Source organism: Lepidothrix coronata, unplaced genomic scaffold (assembly GCF_001604755.1).
Source record: "Lepidothrix coronata isolate B3197 unplaced genomic scaffold, Lepidothrix_coronata-1.0 Scaffold9, whole genome shotgun sequence".
Lineage (NCBI taxonomy): Eukaryota > Metazoa > Chordata > Aves > Passeriformes > Pipridae > Lepidothrix > Lepidothrix coronata.
Window position 1 is genome coordinate 8616866 of NW_016690189.1, and position 23320 is coordinate 8640185.

The 23320-nt window shown below is 42.7% G+C and overlaps 1 long non-coding RNA gene and 1 other non-coding gene across 2 annotated transcripts; both read left to right on the forward strand.

Annotated features, from left to right (window-relative positions):
* Positions 1-5: 5 nt before the first annotated feature.
* Positions 6-17600, forward strand: LOC108492314. Its single transcript, XR_001873075.1, has 3 exons — positions 6-255; positions 5189-5276; positions 17387-17600. It is a non-coding gene; the product is annotated as an uncharacterized LOC108492314 (long non-coding RNA).
* On the forward strand, positions 239-310 carry TRNAD-GUC. Its single transcript has one exon. It is a non-coding gene; the product is annotated as a tRNA-Asp (tRNA).
* Positions 17601-23320: the final 5720 nt, after the last annotated feature.

The window sequence follows — 23320 nt, forward strand, 5'->3', positions numbered from 1 at the left end:
CCGCGGGGAGGGAGCGGGGGCGGCCAGCGCGGCGGCCCCTGGGAGGTGTAGTGCCGCTCTCTGGGCGCCGGGGGGGAGCATCGCGCCGAGAACTACAGCGACCGTGGTGCAGTGCGGAGGGGGTGGGGCGGGCTCGCCGAGCAGCGTGGTTGGCCCGAAAGGACGGCGTCAGCCGACTGCCGGGCTGCGAGCGACCAACACAATGTGGGCACTGCTGCGAAACAACAACTTGTACAGTTCCTCGTTAGTATAGTGGTGAGTATCCCCGCCTGTCACGCGGGAGACCGGGGTTCGATTCCCCGACGGGGAGGTACATCTCTCTTTTTCTCACTGCATATACCCCCCAGGCAGAAACAGATTTTTGGGAAATCAAAGATGTTCTCGCGCTGGTATTGGAAGAGCACCACATCTCTAAAACAGAAAGAACAGAGCAAAAGTTTTGGGGGCGTGGCTGCCCGCTGCCCCTGCACCAGGCTGGGGTGGCTGCAGGGTCCCGGAAGCTCAGGAAAAGTATTTCCATATTTAAATGGATCAAACAGCTGAACAGGAGGATCAAGCCTTTCAAAAACATTCACCCTTTTTCTTAAACCAAAATGGAAAAAAACGAAACCCAGCCTCACCTGACATAGAAACAACGGGAAGAGGGGCAGGTCAAATGGGCACAGCAGAAGAGGGAATGTGGAAGGCCAGAGGCGTTATGACTGCAGCCCATCATTTTAACTCTCGAAACGAGAACTTTGGTGACCAGAAAGCCCCGAGGCTGCACTGGACCCTGACCCAAGCCTGTACATCCAGCCAGCAGGCCAGTGCCATCTGCTGCACTAGCCAAGAGTACATTGCAGAACAGCTGTGAGGCTCCAGCATCCCTGCTTGCCTTTACTTAATATCACTGAAAATGCTTTCTTAGGCACCCTGTTTTTCATAATCTTTCTGCCAAAAGGTACTATTTATTTATTTATTTATTCACAGTTCAGCACAAGAATACTAAAAGAGACCCCCCTGTCTGTGGGAGGTCAGCAGATACCAAACAGTAAATGTGATCACTCAAAATTTCTCTTTTTCCAAGTCAGGAAAGAGCACTATGGCTGACTGCACATAAAAGAGGAGAGGAATTAGGACCTGAGAGAGGAGGCCAGGACACCCAGCTCCAAGGAGTGCAGCCTGGTGTTCAGAGCAGGAGGTTGGTGGGCCTTGCTCTGACCCTGGGTTTGTGCACTCAGACAGTTTTAATAATACGAATTTGATGCCCTGAGTCAGACACTGAAAGCAAATTGTTCTGTACCATGGGTGACCTTGCATCAGCCACACAAACAGAGCAGCAAGCACTCAAGTGAGGACATACACAAGAAAAATTTTCTCTGTGTAATAAGAGCCAAGAGCCAATTTGACAGCAAAGTCTGGCAACAAAGGGCAATTACTCTTGACAAAAACATTGCTGCAAACCATGGGCATGTAATGGCGAATGCAGAAGCTGACCTTTGCCATCCTTAGAAATTGGTTCCTGTGCACGCACAGCCATGGGAGTGGTGCACCAGGAGCTGTGGGTAGCTGCAGGCACGGGAGGGATGTAAGGCTTGAGGTATAGTGCAAGACCAAAGGTGCTTTCTGTGGGCTCACCAGCTGATGGTAAAGCCCATGGGCCTCTGGAGAGCATCCCACTGCTCTAGCTGTACCTGGATGTAAATCTGAGATGGGAGTGTAAGAAGCATATGAAAAAGAGGAGATGTGACATGGAGCATCATCTGCAGTGACACCCAAGAACTTTGCATAAACTGGCAAGACTAGAGCTACATGCAGACAAGCCCAGATAAACTAAGTCAGGAGGGGAAAGGTGTTTCAGTGGGTCTACTGCTGTGTGTATTAGAAAAAATAACCACCAGATATTTCCTTTCGTGATTTCTGAATTTACTGCCATGCCCACTTCCCTTTCTCAAAATCCACATATACATGTCATCAGAAAACCAAGGAAACTTATTTTGTTTAGTAGGCAGTTTATTTCAAAGCAGAGGTCAGATCATAAAATAAGATGCAAGAACCATTTAGTAGTTCATACGTGTTGGCATCCAGTCAAGCAATTTCAGCTGTCATAAAACAATTAGGGATTAGAAAAGCAATTAATTCAAAACAGAAATATGCTGACAGTGTTTTGTAGTCATAAAAAAAGAGTCTTGCAAGCAATTCCACACCTGCTTATTTGTGGTTCTTGTTTTCAGATTTAGCTTTCATAGTGCACAGGCAACTACCCAAGAGGCAAAGTTTTGCTATAGACATACAGTTTCTAAAGTCCTAGGAAGTCATTCTCATTTGTGCCTGGGCAAAGGTGAAAGGATGAGGAACAAGGAGCTCAGGGCATTGAGCAGGGTTTTACAAGGTCAGCCTTTCTCCACCTACACGGTACTTTGTTCTCATCTAAGTCTCATCCAGGTCAGCTCAACCCAACGTCTTTCCCCTCTCCCACAGTACCAAATCCTTCCCACACACCCCTACGGTGCTGTCACACCACACCTGGCAGTGTGGAGCCAGCACAGCTGGAATACCAGCAAGCCCAGACACAGCTGCCTGCACAACTTCAGACTTCCCTGAGAATTCTGGTGTGGTCCAGGATGGATTCCGCATGGATAAAGTCCACAGGAAGCACAAGGTGAGGGATCACTGTCAGCAGGCTTCCTGCAGTCTTTGCAGAAAGGAAGTTTGAATGAGGGCTAGCACTAATGAAATCTGGAGGAGCAAACACTTCTGTATTGATAGCAGAAATCTGACCCTGATTTCTTCTTCAAATGCCTGTAGAATTATTCGCACACAGCTTTAATCTGCATCTCTTTCGATGATTCTAGTCCTTCCACTTGGCTTGCCATCATGTGCGATTTGTTAACTTATCAAAATCTCAGGAACAGCCAGTATCATGGCCGGGAGAGAAAGCTGTGGCCAAACTAGCAAGATAAGATTAGGTTGGAAAGTAAATTGCCAGTTGCAACCTTGCTGAATGCATAGGGTGATATCAAAGCAATGCGGAGGGGAGGTGTGGGCTGGAGGGTCTGCCTGAGCATGTTAATGGCATTTTGCTAAAGCATCTGTTTTAAGCATGTTCAAGCCCTGGGGACTGTGTAACTCCATATATTCTGTCCTCTGTGTGTTGTATTCATAAGTGCATTTTATATGTGATTAACTCTGCCAAACATTTTAATTAACCTTTACAAAGATTTTTGGAAAGCAAAATATTGCTTGCAAATGTTACAATCTGCTTTATGTCATTAGTAATGATGAAACACAAACTTAGGAGAACTGAGTAGCTTGGAAGTTTTATATTTGTGGTTACTCTAAGGGCAAGGAAAAGAAGAGAGGCCCCCCTTCTCAAACTTAAAACTACAGCAATAAATTCGTGTTTTAAGGCTAGTTAAAAATAAGTTTTCAGCGATTTTTTTAGGCAGTTTCAATGGGGAACTAAAAAAGAGCCAGATACTGAAAATCTGCTAATTGTGGTCTCACTTGGAAGTAAACTAATCAATAAGTAGGGAGATCAGGTAGAGCAGATTAAAAAATGTCACTATAAATGCTCATCAATGGGTAATAGCAGGAATAGACAATGGCAAATTGTTCACAAGCTTTTTTGCAGGTCAAGACATCCAATGTAAGCATGATGAACTGACAATTTAGGAGGATACAAGCCCTTTGCTCCACCTTGATTATTCTATGGAGACTCCTAGCCATAAGACTTTTGGCTCATAAGAGAAGAGGGGAATGTGTTTGTCCCTCAGAAGGTGCTGAAGCAATTTACACCAATAGCTGCTGTATGCTGCTGATCCCTACACATGGTGAAACAGCTGATCATATAAATACAAAAAGCAACTTAAAAGAATTTAATCTTTATTTGAGAAGTTTTAGCTTGTCATCATTAGCATCCACTAACTGTTGGACCCAAGGACCCCAACGAGCTCTGCAGTCTTCTCTCTCCACTGGGGAGTCTGGTTGCCAGCAGCCCTGACCAGCTCTGTGATGGTGCCAGCCTTGGGTCAGCTCCTGGGAAAAGAGCTGCATGAGGATGACAGCTGGACCATGGCTGTCCCCAGTTGCTGCCACCATCCCTGCCTTGCTCTCCATGTGCAGGTGCTGTGGTGCTGTGCCCTTGTTGGTGGCAGCATGGCTCCACTGCCCCTGAGGAGCCCCAGTGCTGCAGCTCCCTGGCACACCAACAGTGGCAGAGAGGGATATGGGTCTGGAAACACGGCGTGCCATCGAGGAGCTGGCAAATGAATCCTTTCTTTGAAAATTTCCTATGTCTTTACACAGGTCTGAGTCTTCAGGTGCTGCACATTACTGCAGCTCCACTTGGGTCAGCGGAACAATACTAATATAAACCAGATGGGATGTGACCTACCCGCCAATTAGAAAATACTCAGGCCACCATCAGGCATTTGATCCCAATCCATGCTGTGGTTTTATGACTCCTCCAGACTAGCCTGGCATCTGTCCACATTAGCTTAAAATAAGGGTAAATTAGATGTCTAATTTTTCTCCAGTAGCTCTTAACATCTTAATACTTCAGCATAATGATTTACAAGGAACTGCTCAGTTTTGTACATGAATGACCATTAGTGGATCCAGTTTCATGGGACATACAGGGTGGAAAATATTTTAAAGCAATATATTATTGGTAGTTTATCCTGCATTTATTTTTTAGCAGCTTGAGAACGTCTATTTCTTTCTTTTCCTGAGCAAGACAGCTCCTCAGTCCCATCTTCCCTGTAAGACCCAACAACCACGTCATACAATTGTATTTCTATCTGTCAGATGGTCTGTTAAATATAATTTGCATCATCCTTCTTTACATCTGGAGGGAGCTTGCTTTGTATTTTTTTTCAGTTTCCCCTTTCTTCTGATTGTTAAAACACTTTTGCACAGGCAGTCTTCCTTTTTTTTAACTTCCATGTTGCTAGACATGCACACAGCTTGCACCACCAGAACAATTAGCCTCAGCTTTTAGGTTATGTTTTTTAGACTGTGTTTAAGGTACTATAGAGACCTGGTCTTCTGGGTCACTCATATTATTTCAAAAGTAAAGCAGACAGAAATCACAATACACATACGAAAATGTTAACTTGCAACTTAACTAACTTTAAAATTGCCACTTGAATGGGCCATATTTGTATTTCTACACAGATGAGACACAAGTCCTTTTTGTCATTTCTAGGTGTGCAGTGTGTTTTCTTCTCCAGAGGATGTTATTTAACTGTACTCAGTGATCTGGCAACATCAGGGTGTCATCATGACGGGCTCAGGTAAAAATAATTCCTGCCTCAAAACCAAAAACCTAGATGATGCACAGTTAAATCCTCTGTTAATCTGATGCTAAATATCTATTACACCCCTTACCCTAGTCAGCATTTTGCTTTTTCTCAGATTTTTTTCTTTGTAAATGTTTTGAAATCCCCTGGATGACAACACTTCCTCTTTTTGGTCCTGTTACTCACATTTAGCAGCAGTGTGTTACAGCATACTCCTCTATCTGAGAACCCTAGAGCACACAAAACTTACTATATAGACAGAATTGTTGTATATGCTTTCTATGTACGTATGGCTATTATTAGCTTCATAATCTTCTCAGTCATCGATTTTTAAAAACATCTGCTTCTGGGTGGTTGGGTCCTTTTTCCATGAGGTACCAAACAAACAAGTTCATACTAACCTTTAAGAATCCAAGAATTAACATTGAAACAAAAGAGATAGTATATATGTTTCACAGAAAGCATGTTTTTAAGCACTGCATTTGAATAGGGTGCAGATGCTCATCTTCTGGCAGAATAAAGAATAAACTCCATGATTACAAAAGGAATGTTTGTTTCCGTTGTTTAATATCTAAAGGTTTTCAAGATGAGATTTCATGTTTGTTTCCATAGGATTCAGCTTTGAGAGGTTTTTCACTGGAGGTCAATACAAATTTGCCCCTGGATAAACTCAGGGTATTGTTTTAGGGCTAGGAGTGTTGAGACATACCAGTTGTTGATAATTTTCTTAGTAATTTTACTAGTGGCTCGTTAAGTGCTGTGTTTTGTCTTTAGTATGAGAAGCATATTGATAACACCCTGATGTTTTGGTTATTGCTAAGTAATGTTTATCCTAAGTGTAGGGCTCTTTTGGTTTCCCATGCTCTACTAGTGAGCAGGTGCTCCAGAAGTGCAAAACAGCAGATAAGGAGGCTACAGCTGTCAGCAGAAGCTGCAACTTGACAGGATAAGAATGGTGAATGGCCTCCCTGCATGGACACAGAGAAAGAATCCAATAAGGTGTTAGAAGACCCTAGGCCAAAAATTGCCATTAGACCAAGAAGGGCGTGTGACAAGCTTGTGAGGAGTAGGTGTGTAAGTGATATGGATATAATTGCCCAGGGATTTATTTGCTCAGGGTCCCTCTCTGAAGTCATCCAGCTCAAACCTGGTGCTGTACCACCTTATTAAGTCATTTATTTTATAAATCGGATGGCTGAAACTCTTCTATGAGAAACCTGTGGTTGAGCCTGAAGGAGAAGGAAGTGCACAGGAGAGTGAGTGTGTGTGTGAGCAAGGAGTCAAAAGGGGCATTCATCGGCTGGCTCACTGTGAAGGGGCTCTGGTCCCACCAGTGGAAGTCTCGGGTGGTTGTGCAACTCCTTGAATGGTGCAAGAATGCTGGGGCAGCAACTCCTCATTTAACAGGGGTGCTATTAAATTGCACCTAGATCTGGTGGTGACTTTCACCAACAGATGCAGAGAAAGACATCCATCACCTTCTGCTTCCACACCAGGCCATGGCTTCTGGTCAGTTTAACACACAGTAATTGGGCTGCTTTTAAGCTCTTTGTCAGGCATACATCTGTAGATCAGTTGGTTGGATTTCTCTTAGCTAGCTTTGGGGTTTTTTGCACTTAGATTGGCTTCTTGGAGGGAGATGGTGCAGCGCTTTTGAATATTTGTCCCTCACATCCAAATTCAGAGCAGGAATGCAAACCAGAGCAAGAACACAGGTAGAAACAAAATAATTGTGCAGAAAAATACTATATTACACAAAGACTTCATCAAAAATCAGAAGTCTCATACATCTCAACTACAGATGTCTTTACTCAACAGCGGGAGCAGAGAAGAAATATTTACTAAACAGCAAAGGCTTCTATTACAATTTTGGAAGAAAAACTTAGTCATATGGTTTCCTCTTTTCAGTAAGCATGATAGTATCTATAGTTTTTGACATTGCGGAGGCAATACTTATTTCTTCTGCCTGGTGTACTACAGTCACATCATCTGCAGCATTCTGTGGTTAATGCAGCACCACCCAATGGAAATTTTTGCAAACCACTTGATATTACATTTCTACCCCCTCTTATGCGTAGACTTGGAGTGCCATCTGAAAACTACTCATTAGAGCAATGTTTATATTACTATGCATGCTTATGTAATGTTGCCAGTCTCTCCAAATTTCAAAGACTTTGTGTCTGGCACATAAGCATCTCATATTTTTAAGTCTGGGTTTGCCTCTGTGACTCTTCTGCTAAGTTATGCCTGGCAGCAGCATTGGCTTCAACTTGTAGAGGCTAAGCTGAAAAAATGAGTTATTCTATGCCACTACTTAACACACTCTGCTTTATCACAGTAAGCAATAAAAGAGGTTTACTCAAACAATATCATGGAAGAGAAGAAAAAAAAAAGAGAGAAAAGAAACAAAAGCATTATCAAAAGAATCAAAGAGAAATGATTTCTCCAAAATCACCAAATGATAATGTGAGTCTTCATCACTCCTCAGTGAAGGGCTGTAAGGGTGTGAAGAGGAACTGCTTGTTTGCACTTTGTTGTCCTTTTTATTTCACAAACCCAGGTGTGTCTTTCCTTATCCTCATTTAAGCTACCGGTCAACAGCTGCAACGGCTTGCAATGCTCTTTCTTTAGTTGTCTCTCTATTCCTTTGCCCCAGAGATCTTGGAGCCTTTGCAGGAATACCCACAAAGCCTGCAGTGTTCTGGCCATAAAGGGAAGACTCCCAAAATAGATGTACTAGCACACTTCCCCCTTTGTCTGTAATGGAGATGCCACAAGTCTGAGAACAACTGTAGACGCTTACCACAGGCATAGCCAGCTTTTCACAACACAGGCAGCGATTTCCATACTTCTTGCATAGCTGTTTTTTGTCATGGATATTTCATAAGGCAGAAGTGTCTTCCCATTTCCCCCCAACTTATTGGATAACATGCAGTCGGTTAAACATGCTATCCAGGTGGCAGTCTCTTCACAAAAAACCTATGGAATATCCCATCCATCCAGGTTTCCGCACATGTAGAGTTCTCGGCAGAGGCATCCATCTCCTCTTGGCCCACCATGCATAACCTCAGCCTGATGTTGCTACAGCCCATAGATCAGAGTTGAAAACTTCGGCTGAATGAGAATAACCTTGGGGTACAGGTTATTATTATTATTAACCTTGCTGTTAAGAAATACTGCTTGTAACTGTTGGGACTCCTCTGAGGAGCAGGATCCTCTTGTCCTGAGCATGCACCAGGACACTTGGGCAGATACTGCACAGCCTGGACTGAAGAAATAGCATAGGTGGCTCTCTTTAGCAAAAGCTGATGTCATTTTGGCTCAAATATTCTCACTAAGAGGAAATAATAAGTCTGAAAGACCTCTTTCAGAAAATATGCTCAAATACATTTATTTTGCAAGTGCCTGACCTCTGGCTGAAGTCCCGGGGAGCCCATTTAGCTGTCTGGGATCTGGTTTCAGGCACTTCAGGGTGGCCAAGGGGTCTGTATCCCCTTTGTAGCTCTGGGAATTGGTATGCACCAGGACCAGTGGCAAGACCTTCCTTCACCCATGCCCTCTGTGAGCCAGGAGAGCAGTCAGCAATGAATGATTTGTAGTTTTGCATGCACTCCAGCTCCCCAGACTGGCATCTTTTATCTGTTAGGTGCCTCATTAGCAACAGCTGGGCTGCAGGCAGCACCATGTGGGTCTGGCAGCCACCCTCCAAGGAGCTCACAGACCCACTGAGCATTGGCCATCCCCAACCGAGGTGATTCTCCGAAGCACTGCACAGACCACAGCTGGTCTTGTGCAGGTATAAGAGCTTAAATCTTTCCCAGTATCCCTTCTGTCCTGCTTTTTAGAAAGCAGCATAAAGCCTTCTCAATATCATTCCACCCCCAGAATATAGAAAGCACAATTTCTACTGGGAATAAACAGATTTCTCTTTTCAGTGGTGGGGTTTTTTGTTTGGTTGGTTTTGGTTTGTTCGTGTTTTTTTTTTCCCCGATTCCCCTCATTAACTTACCAGCACCCCCTGGCAGGGAAAATTTTACCAGTCTATGGGCTGCCAGAAGGAGGACAAAAGTCTGCCTAGCCCCTCACAGAAATGAACAAATGAGCAAGCACAGGGAGGGGAGGGGAGGGGAGGGGAGGGGAGGGGAGAGGAGAGGAGCTGGCAGCAAACCTCAAACATGCAAATCCCTGTGCACACAAAGAGATGCTGAAGGTTAAATCACCCACTGGGGACTCATGCCCACCAATGATTGGAAAATGTCACCTGTACCTGTTGGTACAGGTGACATTTTCCAGCCATCAGTCCAGCTCATAGGCAATGCAGTGCTTGCCCTTCTTCCACTGCCAATATCCAGCAGGATTCCCCCCACCTCCCCAGTTTTCCTCCAGTTAATCTCTGGAGTACCCTTGAGTGTCTGAGACAGTCCATTGAGGGAAGTCTTGCTTTTAAATAAATACTTCCCACAAAACCCTAAAAAGGAGGAAGCAATATTGCCAGAAAAATACACAAAGTGATGCAAGAGATTCAGCTGGGTGTATTTACTTCCATTGCTAAAATGTGTAGCTGGACAATAGCCATGGCAGGCTTCATCCCAAGTAATATAACAGGTTGTATATCTCTATGAAGACATTGAAGAAAGTCCAGGGAATGTATTTTTAAACATTTTTTAAAAGAAATTTCTATCAAATCACAAGTGGTCTGGAGAAGATGAACTGGGAATGGTTATTTATTGCTCCTCATAAAGGGAGAGCTAGGAGGCACAGATGAAATTTTTGACAAACAGGAATGAAAAAGAAAGGAGTTTTTCATGCAGATGAGTTAAATGCAGCCATTTAAGCTATGAAATTCATTGTCACAGGATATCATGGACACTGAGACTATAAACATATTCAAAAGAGTTAAACAATTGTGAAGACTAGATCTAACAGTGACTTTAAAACATTTTTAAGTGGATGCAGCTTCCAGCACCTGAAATCTACAAAGTCCAGATTTCCATAACCTAGGAGATTATACCAGGGGGAAAAAATTGCTCCTTACTTCATCTTTCACTGTTCCCTTAAACAGGGAGAAATAGTGAGTGAAGAGGGCCTTTGACTTGCCCTGCTTCTGGAGTCTCTTAATTGACTGTATTCCTAATTAGATATACTGGGTTTGTCCCTGTTTTTATCCCACAAGGTGCTCCTTCAGACTCAGAAGTGTAGTGTCTGGCTGGAAAAACACAGGTCTGCAAAGTGTGGATCTTATTGCAGACACTGACTGGGATTTCAGAGAACATCGTGCACATCTGGGCTCTGTCATGGGCTCTTTGTGTAACTCCTTTTGAAAGCTTTGCTAAATGAGAGTAATTTCCCCTATGTCTATCTTGTGATTTTGACTACAAAGCTTTGTGGGGAAGGCATATGGTCTATAGTCAGGACCTCTGCAACCTCTTTGGATATGACCAATTTGATAAGCAGGAGAACATGGAAAGGAAAGAAACCCCTCTAGCTTCCTCCCCTGATGGGAGGAGGCCATTACCCCCTATTACCATGGGGCCTTCACACTCTGCTACGTCAGCATTGCTCTCCCAACAGTACAGAAGAGGTTGTCACATCTGAGAAATAAGTCTGCGCACCATCAGACTAAAATGAGCTTGTCAGCAGCAGTTAGTATGACAGAGCACCCATCCCTCAGCAAAAATTACAAATATTTTTAATTCACATTGTGACTCACGTTCTCTTCTTCAGTCACTTGTTTATGTTGCTAAGTACATATGAGTTAGAGGAGGAAAACTGAACCTTGATTTTCCAAAGAATTCTTGGGTTTTTAAGCTATTGAATTAATTGGCAAGGCATTGCTGGTTGCAGTCTGACAATTCATGCCCCTGCCCTGGCCACTCTGCTTAGGGATCTAGACCTCTCCCAGTCTTCAGGGAGTGGGGTCAGGCAGTGACAGCAGAAACCAAAAACTTACTGGTTTTGCTTGAGATTTTGTTAGGAAGCCAAGCTTGCACAGACCTAAACTGGTTGATCTAGATATTTTAGCCATTGTTTCCAGTTTATGATGACAGCTTCTGTGTAAAGAGTTATTTAGCTCCATGAAAACTGCAATGAGGATTGCTGGCCAGTTCCATAATGGTGACCAGTTAACAAATCATGGCCATAATTCCCAAAATCTGTTTTGCCAAGCAGATGATACTTGTGTGTCCTAGGAGTAGTGTTGTTCCAGTGGTTAATCTGCTGTGTAGTAGTCTCTTCTCAGGGGGAAGCTGTTGAACATTATGGCACATGAGAGAGAAGAGGGAACACATTTCCAGCTGTGTTTTCCTCATGAAACAAAATCTGCCATGTTAACCCCATCACCATTTTGGGCCCCGCAAACCCAGAGACAGTGGTTTGTCGGACAAGCACGGATGGTATGAAGCAAAGCTGCACCACGTGCAGGTGCAGTGGCAAAGACATCGGCCCAGTTTGTCCCAGCCAAACAAGTCCTTGGCTCATTGTCCACTGACAACAGGCCAAGGAGCAAGGCAAGCAAGGCATTCTGAAGGCCATGTTGAAGCCTTGCTTTGCAGTGTTGAGGCTGAATCTACACAGAAGTTGAACCTCAATATTAAGAGCCTGAAACCAAAACATTCCAGCTATGCCAGGACTTTCGGGATCTGCTCAGTCTCATCCAGTGCCACTCTTGCTGTCTGCTGCAGTAGCTTAGCTTGCTACCCAGGAAAATCCTTTTGTAGGAGTAGACTGGGAACCCTCAAGAAAGAAAGACTGCATCTGCCTTATTAGACAAGAGTTTCTAGATTTACCTCCTCAAAAATCTACTGCTGTGGAGTGGTGACACCTAATGGTAGGGACACAATCCAGGACATGAACACACCAGGGGTGCAAATGAGATAAAAGAACTGTGTCACTCTTCACGAATAGGAAGTCAATGTCAGGATATTTTATCAATTTACACTCCCAACTGTGCATAATTTTGATGCAATATCTCCTTTTCAGCCTTGGCTACCTCAATATAGTGCATTTTTAAGATCTGCTCATGGAGATTGCATTTCAGGCTCTGATATTTTACTAGCCCTTTCCCCTCCTGTGTTATCCTCTGCTCTGCTAACTCTTTTCATTAAATCCTGCAATTTGTAGCTTGTCTCAGAGCAGCTTGTTCAGATTAGACTTGCCTAGGGGCTAGTTTGAATTGCTCACATGACTTCTCATAAGAAACATTACACACATGGTAAATTCATGAGCCAAAGGCGGCTTGTGTGGGGAACACTCTCCATTTCGCTTTGCCCTTTCCAGGTGCTTTTTTCCTTGTCTTTCCACACCTTTCCCACATTCTCCTTTGCCTTCCTCCACTGCCCTTCTATGCCTTTGTATGGAAACAAAGAGAATCTTGATACATCAGTCCAGTCTGAGTCCATAAATATTCAGGATTGGAATATAAAATCCATTTGCAGATAATTGTAATACAATATGCAAACATACCTGAAATGTGGGAAGAGAGCAGAGGGAACCATTCACATATCCACTGCCTTAATAAAAGAAGGATGCATTTTTGCCTCTGGTTCTGGAAAGCACAAAACAAGAATGGTTGTTCCCACTTAAAATTTTGCATTGCTGTCAGTGCAGAGAATAGCAGTTTCCTGCAGCCTTACTCTTAGTATGTGTCTTCCAGAGCTGAGAGTAGTACTTTGATTACTTGGGTACCTTTCCTGCAAAGAGCAGCCCTAGAGGGTCACAAACACCCACTTAGAGATCTGTTACTCTGCTGTGTCAGGAATACAGCCTTCTTCTAATTTGGACTTCTAGCTCTTTGCTGGAAGTTTAGCAGGTGGTCAGTATGCTGGTGCAGGCAGACAGGTTCGTTTGGTTTGGAGTGAGAGCCTATAAAATGAAACCACTCTCAGTGTGCCTGAGAATAGTCACAAGCTACTACACTTCCCATAGCTACTGTGAGATGAAGAAATGATGTTCAGTATAATTAAATGAAAATAAATAACTGGGAAGGCAAGAAAAATCCTACTAGTGCCTTTACTGAGGGGAAAAGTACCTTTATTAAAGGAGGGTAGCTTAAGTTTTTCAAGGAAGATAGTTCAATTTAAGGCTGATACAATTTTAATTAAAAACATACAAACCGTGTTCCCTTGAAATGAGATAAAATTTATTAGTGAATAAGAGTAAACAAAAATTTAATGCAGATAGGCCGGTAGAACACATGCTCTCCTGACATGCTTGGTTGTAAAAGCCAACTGGTACGTTGTGTTGCAATATACTCCAAAATTCCTTTATTATTTATTGTTTATTAGTTATTCTTTATTTGCTACTACACAAAACTATACAGAGAATACCAAATTCTATGCTAATATAAATCATGTTAGAACAAGATCATTTCCATCTCCTGACACCCTGACCAGTCCAGCCTCAACCAAGACTTCCTGATGATAGTCGAATGATGTAGATGTGGTACTTCCTGGCTGTATTTAGTGTTAGATAGTTGAATATTTCATAGAAAAAAGTGATTGAATTTGCAAAGTGGCAGAAAGAATGTTTTAAGAATTTAGGTTTCCAGATTATACACAAAAGCTGTCTGAGAATTCATGAATGCAGTTGGTATCTACGTGGAAAAATGACAGTATTCAATGAGCCATACATCCTGTTCTGAAATATAGGCAAAAATATTCTTAATATTTTTACAGTGCTATTATTAGATGCCCCTTTAATTCATGTTCATGAATATGTGCAAGTTATTTTACTTAGATTTTTATTTACTACATGACTATTGCATAGATTACAGACATACTCCCTGCCACACACACACACACACACACACACTTTCCTCATGGACATCTCTCTGGAGAGACACACAATTAAAATTTCCAATCCAGTACATATTGTTGTGTACATTCAAAAGATTTATGTTCTAGTTACATTTTTATTGATTGTACTGACTTATTTGATGCTGTGTTCTATGTAGAAAAAAAGTATTTTATATTTTGATGTCCTGATGGTGGCAGTAAGAGATTTTACAACAGAGTTTTCAGGAAAGAATGATCCAGAAGTAAACGGCCTCATTATGTCTTCAAGAGGAAAAGCTGTCCAACACATCATAATGTCACTTATTTTGTTCTCTCCATTCAAATGCAACTCAAGTGGTACATTCTCATTTACACAAATCGGATAAATAACCAGAAATCATGAGCTCTTCAAGAAGCACTGATAGAAGTGAGCAACTGCCTCAAACACATACATTTCTCTCCATAAAGTCTTCTTAAGAGGAGAAAGGAAGAAGTGTAAGGGAAGGGGAAAGCTGCAGACAGGGAACCTCTATCCATGCCCTTCAGATGGGACAACACGCCACAGACCAACCATCTCTATGAGCATTTCATTGCCCGTGGCAGAGCATCCATCCTCCTCCTCCTCCTCAGGGGATGGAAGGAGGTTGTATCCATGATGATCAGAGACTGTTGGCTACAGTGGGCAAGCTGTCACCACTCATGTGTAGGAGGCAGGAGCAAACCTACTGTGTTGTAGATAATGCTCTCCCAGTGTTGTCACCTGCTTCACACCTTGCTGCAGACAGGCAGGGTGAAGACAAGCCCTTTTTTACCCTCTCCTCTTGCTGTGTACTCTTGTGCTTGTCTCCTCTTGCTGTGTACTCTGTTCTCTGGCACTGTACCTAACTTTGCTCACTTGATCCCCTGTCCATCAGGGTCATGAGGTGGCTGGAACAACCAAAGCCTGGGCTGGGTCAGCCCCAATGCACAGACTAGGCATTCCCAGCATCACCAGTCCCACTCAGAGATGGAAGAGGAGACACACTGGGTCCTTCACCACCCAGAAGGGGCAGGGTAACTGAGCTGTGCTGATGACCATGGCAGTGTGAGGAGCATAGGTAGCAAGGGGCACCACAGCTGGCCTTGTTTGGGGGGGGAGGCACTGGGGTCTTGACATGCCACAAGCAGACTCAAATACTGTCTTGGTTCTGCAGACCTATGGTGCCAATGTGTCCATGACACAAGACAAAAGAGAAAAAAATTCAGGGAAGAACACAAGCATGCCACAAAGGAACAAATGGGTAGATGCACAGTCCCTGCCTCTGCTGCCCTCTTCTGCATTAGGCTTGCAACTGACACAAAACAGGCTAAACTTGGAGTGATTAATGAGAGACTTAAGCAGCTCAACAAGCCTCACAAATTTTTTGTCCTCAAAAATTAAACAACAGTAATTAAAAGTGGTGATAGGGCTTTAAGAGAGATTAAAGATAAAAGAAAAAAAATCTCTTTCCACTTAACTGCCTTAAAAATTATATTAAAGGAAATGAATGCCTGGCAGTGGAGCAGAATGGATATATTCACTACCCATGTCGAAGAGGTAGACTCTGATGCAGAGATCCTTGGGAAGAGAAGTTGTAAATGCTGATAGCCTGATCCTTATCTTGAACTGCCCTGGTGTAAAGGAGGAACCACTCCACAGGAAGCTCAGGAAGTTAAACCCTCTGAACTCTAAAACTGATTTGCACAAGACCTGAATCATCCTGTCTTGTGGCCAGTACAGAATACTGAGCTGAGTTTGATGAAAGTTGATGTGTCTCTTGTTAAAAAAGTGACCTCACACAAAACTGAGATGCTACTGAAAATTAAAAAAAAAAAAAAGTAAAACCTTAATAACTGGGAACATGCACCAGCTGTTGTTTCACGGACTGAAATCATAAACCTATATTAAGGCTATCAGAAAAAGAATTTGGAGCATTAAAAATTTATGAAACCTTTTGAGTCCCTAGAAAGATCATTACTAGGCAACATATTGCTGTAGTTCCCATCACAAGGCACTGAGACCGTACAAACCCAGCTTCATAGCAGCCCAGCTCTCTCCATTCTCACAGTGCGGAAGAGGGAGCCTTCTGAGCACTTCAGTGCCATAAAGTGCCTTTGTGCAAGAAGATCTTTGCCTCTGCAAGAAGCATCGAGTCAGCAGAGGCCTGCTGAGGCACACGGAGTGGGAGCACTGAGGTGTCCAGTTATCAGCGTTCCTCGGGTTGAACTGTAGGCAGCCTGGTTATTTCTCACACTTGCTAGTCAGTGTAGCTTTGACCTTTCCCTTAATGCGAGTTAGCACTTTCCCCCTCTATTTAGCAGGTTGAATCTGACTCAAAATGCCTCACAGAAATATTTCAAATTAACAGGTTTCATAAAAATTGTTTGACTCTAAAATGGTTTAGTATTTCAGAGCCTCAGCTACTGACTTCATTCAGTGTGACTATCCTCTTTATGATGCATGCAGCTTTCTCATTTACTGCTGGGTGGTTTTGTTGCAAAAACACTCAAGGGGCTCAAAGTGTCCTCAAGGCTTTGCCTTTCTCTTTCAGCCATAACACTGAATGTGACGCCTTCTCTGCAATAGCTTCTGTGGTTTTGAATAGGGAAAATAATACACTGACTCTCAGAGGTATTAAGGGGCTCTGATACTTCTATTTATTAATTGCTTTCAGTTTTCAAGAGAAGGTGCTGTAAATGCAAAATATTAATAGTTATTACTCAACGTAAATAAAAGAGAATTTTTATTTGTCAGGTCTCAGAATAAGTGGGTCAGTCATGTCAAATATGTGCTGTGTTAATAATAGCTGAGTGAAAGGAAAACCAAGACCTAAGCTGTTAGGATTGCTATCAAATCTATACACAAATGTATTGACAGAGGCCAGCATTAGGGCTAAGGCTCTCCTAAAAGTCAGGTGGGATTTACTAGGCTATTGCTCTCTCAACAAGATATATCACCAAAAGGCTGGTTTATTTCTATATCCTTATATCTATTGCCTAATGTTGTGTTGGTTGTTTAAACATTTGTGTGCATTCAGGAGCAGCAATTTCATCTCTCTAACAGAAAAACATTGCAGCTGGCAGTGGCTCTGGGCCAATAATACACAGGATGTTAGAGCAGCCCTGTGTTCAGTGTTTCTCTGCTCCAGCAATCTGGATTATGTTTTTGTGAATTTATTTGATCATAGTGCTCATGAAAATTACAAATTAATATCAGTAAGTAGAAGCTAACATGGTGTCAGTGTATCTTGAGTAGTCTTTGTCACAGCTCTTCTCAGCTCAGTCCTGACCTGCTGCACTCCTTCCTTTCTCCAGGTTACACTCCTTTCAAGTCTGATGCTGGTGGTGCACCACAGAAACTGCAGATGCTAAGACAACTGAAGAACTACACACTTTGTAATTTAAGGCTAGCAAACCCAGTCAAGTTCCTTATAATGAGAGGAATATGAAATAACAATACTTCAGCATTGTAGTAACTGGCCAACAACCAAGAATTTCATTAAAGCCTTGAGCATTTAAGAATACAATTAGCTACATACCTACTTTGCAATGCATTCCTGTGTTAGTTTAACTCTCTTCATTCACACAGCTCTGTTGATTGTTTATACTTCAGGCGAATAGGATTGTAAGAATTGGTTCTTAGATGAAGGGTGGGCTAGTGATTGAAGACTGATACAAGGTGGCAAAGTGACCCTGTTTAAGACTGCAGTACTAATTACACACACACACGCACGCACATATCATAGCAATCTTTAGTTTTCAACCACTTTAAAAAGTGACTCATTTCTGCACTGGGAAAAATATTAGTCCTCATCATGGATTTTGGCAATACTGAAAGAAAAAAAAAAACAACAAAAATTTAACGTCACACAGTATGCTATACACACTGTGCATTCACTAAGATGACATCCTAAATATGCCTCAGGAGGCATGCAGTGAAGCCATTTACACGAGCAAATCATTCCCTCACAGTGTTTAAGTCCAAATGACACTCATGTAACTATCCTAAGGAAAACAGTCATTTGTCTGCTGAAGAGCTGTCCAGTAGGTTAGAGCAAGAGAGATCAACAGAATCAGCTTTCTCCTGCGTTCTCATCATGAGAGCTTGCAGGAAATTAAGTGGAATTTGATGTAAACTGTAACATCATACTGCCATTTAATTGCATGGTAATATGACATATAAAGCACTCCCCCAAAGCTGAACCTGCTAGTTCATTTGATTAATTGAACGTTTAGCGCTTCCTCCCCTCTCTCCCTACCCTCTGTTCTCTCCTCTCCAAAGGAAAAATTGATCATTCATTATTGGCTCCTGCTACAGGATAATTCTCTCTCCTTTCCAATGCCAGTGTCCAAGTGTTCTTAGCTATTACAAAAAAAAAAAAAAAACCAAACCAAAAACATACAAAAAAAACCCCCCAAACGAACAAAAAGAGGATATTTTTATTGGAAATCACAAGCTGAAAAATGTAATGCTTGCAGAGACCAGTACACTACAAATTTTAACATTAGCTTCCATTCCTGTGACAAGCTAAACAAATCTATCATATCTGAGAACCCCAGAGTTGTAGCTCAGGCTCGCCTTCACTCAGCAGGTACAGTACCAGTGAGCTTAATGGACAGGACAGTTGGCTTAATCACATCCACCTTTCCAGCACTTGGGGAGGAAGGCAGTCTGCCAGCATGCTCCCAGTTTGGGGTTGTTGCTACCTTCTCTTGCCTCAGTGCAAGTCAACTCAGCAGTGTGCCTGGGCGGCAGTACTGTCCTGTTCCCTTCTGTGCACTCCTGCTGGCGTCCCTCCAGCCTGTTCTACCCTCCATCATGGGTGCCAAGCTTTGCTGCTTCATCAGGAACAGCTTTAAATGCTTCAACCCACTCCTGAGAAGTCAGCATCTAGATAGGTCTTCTACTAGGACTGGAAATTTGAAAATGAAAATTTTAGCAAAGTCTGGCTCACAATATTTTTTATTAGAAGATTAGACAAGCTAGGAAGAATGAGGATTCATACAGATAGATTTCTGCAGACACTTTCCTCTTAGAAATTATGCCCAAATAAATTTTAAGGTTTATCTCAGATTTCCAGATGTTTGATAGCTCTAATTGATTGTACACCAATATTTCAGAGCTGGGACTATTAGAAGATTTGACCATATTATTAGATTTTGACCTCACTATTAGAAGATCGCCCTTTAACTCTTGTAAGGGTGGTCATATGGGAATCAAGTGGAAAACAGAAAGCATTGCAAAAATTAATTCAGCACCATAATAGTTATCTGAAAATTGTTTAAGAACATAAGCCCTCTAAGCAATGTCTACCACTTTTGTAGCTCAAAATGCTCAGCTAGCAGTAGGCATCTGACCCTGGAGTTGCAAACAAAATATTTCTAAAGTATGATCTGGGATTTTTCCTCAAATTTCTGCCTGCATGGCATTAGAAGTCTCATAAAGTGGCAGAAAGTAGAGGACCCCATGCAGAGGAACCATGGAGTGCTTGTTCCAGGTGACAAGATGGGATAGTTGTGCAAGCTTCACAAAGCATGACACACAAGCTGTATGATTTCATGTGAGAGCACTGGTCCAGTTAGCAAGTAAAGACAGGCTGGTTTGTGAAAAAGACATTGCCATGTTGCTCCAGTGGCAGCTCAAAGTGTGAACAGCAGCATTGTTTCTTCTTTTCCTTGAAAGACCACAACATGTCCTTGCTGAAATGTAAAAATCTGTTGTAATTTAGTTTTGGCCTCTCTTGGGAGCCTTGAAGCAAGACAAATAAGACTACTCTGTCCACACAAGGCAGAGCAAAAACATGCAGATGACAAGTTGGAAGCTTTTCTTCTTGACCTTGGGGAGGAAGCACCAAGCTCCTTTTAGCTTTGCACTGGTTTTCAGTTTTCACAATAGATCATTCACATCACAAAGTCCTCCTGTGGGAACCCCATCAAGCAGCGCCTCATTCCCTGTGGCTCTGGAGATGGGAGAGGAAGCTGTCACCAGTGTCATTGCAGAGGCTGCTGATGGGAGAGCCTGTGACACCAGGTCCAGGAAAGCCTCCCCATGATATGGCAAGAGGAATAGCAGCCTCAGGAAAAAAAGACTGTCTGTCCTCCTCCTTCCCTCACTCATAGGACTAAGCTTTGGAATATGTAATGAGAAATTATGGTATATGCCCAAATGCTAGTAAAGGAATGCTGAGTTGAATAAATTAAATTTGCCTTTGGTTTCCACCTGCAAACCCTGCAGTTGTTCCTGCCTCTTATGTAGCAAGGAGGATGATTTAGTCTAGTCCTGGAGATTTCCTCCTACTGGTAATAACATTGCTGCTCCAAGAGGATGCAAATGTTAAAGCCAGGTGCTGTCACGGACAGAAAGGAATGGCCTGTTCAAGAAGGACTTTCCTATCTGGATACCTGGAGTTGGACTTTGCATATGTTGGTGACTGGTTTGGTGTGGCTGTACTCAGCAATGAGAGAACTGAGCAAGTCAACTTTGTGCTGAAGGAAGTTTTTTCCCAGCGTACAAGTACACCTACAACAAATTGCAGCTACTGGATGAATTGTTAATGCTAAAGATGTTCTGACACTGTGTCCAGAAGTCCAGCTTGCAGATTATTACAGGGTTGCAATTTTCTCAGCAGCTACAAAATGAAGATGAAATTTTAGCTGTCTTGAACATGGGATTATTCAGAAGCATCTGGGAGTCTAAATCAAGATGGCATCAAGTGATGACAGGTATTAGACAGGTATCAAGAATTGGGAGATGAGGCTGAATTTTTATGCTGCATATTCCAGAAAGATTCGGTGATTGCCACCACTCATGCATTGCGTTCAGTCTAAGGTAGCCAAATCCTGCCATTTGTCCTCACCCTAGAGCCTCTTGAAGAAGACCTGTACACCCTGGAGACTTCCTGCAGGGTGGGGCTGGATGGAGGTGACCTGGAAGAGGCCATTGACCAGCATTACAAGTGCTGCATCTGCACCATGCTCTGGCTCACAGAAATCCAGCAGTGAGCAAGATGTGCTGGAGCCTGGATTTGGCTACTGGTAGGCCTCTTGATGGCAAAGCCCTTTCACAGGTAATTGCAAATCAGAAAAGCGAGAGAATTTAGTTGTCTCTGAAGGAGACAGCATTCAATGCTGTCATTCTGTCTAGGTCCCTTTTTCTGTGCAAATTGTGCATTTTTTTTCCAATGGGCAGAGATGATATCTAATTTTGAGTGGCCTATTGCCATCTTTGTTAGCTTGTTGGAATAAAATTTAGACTTCTAGAAGGTAATAGGTAATAAATATCATTATCTTTTTCACAGGAATAAAGTACTTAAAAGTAAGAGGAAGATATACAGAGATTAAACCAAAGGAATGAATGACTGGAAGCAAAAAAATATTAAAAAAACAGTATGTACCAATGCTCAGATGTGTTGGCTCATTTGTCAGAACCAGTGGTTCTCTGATATGAAAATGTCACATTGAAGGGTTTGTAAATCACTTTTTAAAGGGTCTGTTTCTTCCCTGTTATGGTGAACAGAACACAATGTAAACATCACCTCATGTCAAAAGATTAAAATACATGGTCACTTGAAGAGCTCATCATTTCTTTGTATCGTCATCATAGGAGCAATAAAAAGAAGAGAGATACGAGTACAGGTGGATAGAAAAGAAAATGGTTTACACATGTCAAAAAAAGACTGACAAACAATGGGCAAATGCTGAGAAGTGATCAGACCGACAGCTGAGGAGAACTGTCTTCCCACCTGAGATGAAGATCCCACCACAGAGCCAGTGGAGATGCCAACATGGCTGCTACCCTTGACAAATTACCTTAGTGACTCCAGAAATAAAGTTTCAGCTTCCTTCAGCTGACTCACCTACCAGGAGACCACACTGCTGCAGGCACTCACACACACAATTATGATGTGTGTAACAGGAAAAAATGCTTGTTGAAAAGAGCTCTTGCTGAATTTGACACTTCAGCTGGGGCATTTCTTCTGCTGCTGTAAGGAGATGAATTCCTTGTATGCTAGGTTATTATTTTTAATGTTCTTCGGGAGGTGAATTATTCAATATTAGGAAATATAAACTACTGATCAGGTTTGCAGGTTTGAGTCCTCTTCATAGTGATAATATTCTTTGAAATATGCTGTAGGGAGGTGCTCACCCATCGAATGCTGTGTCTAATCTAAAATGGTCTATGCTAACACTTCCTGTAGCTTGAAAACAAAATGAGGAGGGGAAAAAAAACAAGACCAAGGGGAGAAACAAGAAAGAAGGAGAAAACCATAGGAGAGATTTGGTTGTATCGCTAATGAACATTTGAATTGCTATTTTTCCTGATCACTTTTTGAGAAAAAAAAAAAATCTTGCTTATTTTTAATATGTCTTCTTGTCTCAGAAACCTATGCTGAGGATTCAGATAGCTGTTCTGCAGGGCAAATGTTCTATAAAATACAAATGATGATGTCCATGTGGCAGCAGAAGTTAAGCCCAAACCTATTAAAATCAATAAAAAACTCCTGGTGTTTTCGATGGGCTTTGAATCAGCACAAAGTGATGCAGAACTATGGGGCCTCTGCTCCTGGTCCAGGTCTACCACAGGATTCCAAAGTGACCTCACCAACTAATTCACGCTTTATGCCTCAGTTTCCCTGCTTTCTTGAGTGTGCTAAAGTTGCTGCCCAAAGGTATAATCAGGCTTAATGGCTCATAAGGTGATTGAAAGATATTAGAAAGTGCTATGGGACTGAAGGTTTTCCTGCTACCCAGCAAACATTTCCTTTTATGAGTGTTTAAGATATGAGGAGCTGGTGAACACAAGTGTTAATTACAGGTTCCCATGGATTAGGTTTTCTCTTGTGGGTCTACTTTGAACTTCATTCCCATGTTTATTTAGCTGTGAGTATGTGTGTGCATGGCCCTGCATGTAGCAAAGGGCCAGAAGGGCCAAGCCCCTCCCTGAGGAAGCTCTGACAGAGGATCTGTGCAAATGTGCTTCCTCTTCCTTTCACTCCCCAACCTTAAGGTCAGAGGATCTGGAAAATCCTCCTCCACCCTGTGACTTGATCTGATGATTGTAAGAGAACTGCGGTTCCCTGTGCCTTCCGCTCCCCACCCTTCCCTCTCACAGCCCAGTAACCCTTTAAAGCCTTCTCCAGATTGATGCCTAGTGATCCTGAGCACTGGAGAGGGATGTGGGGGAGTTGGCTGCTTGTGTTTTCACTGGCTGAGTGGCTCTGGGTTATCCAGGTGGAAGGCTGTTTCTGT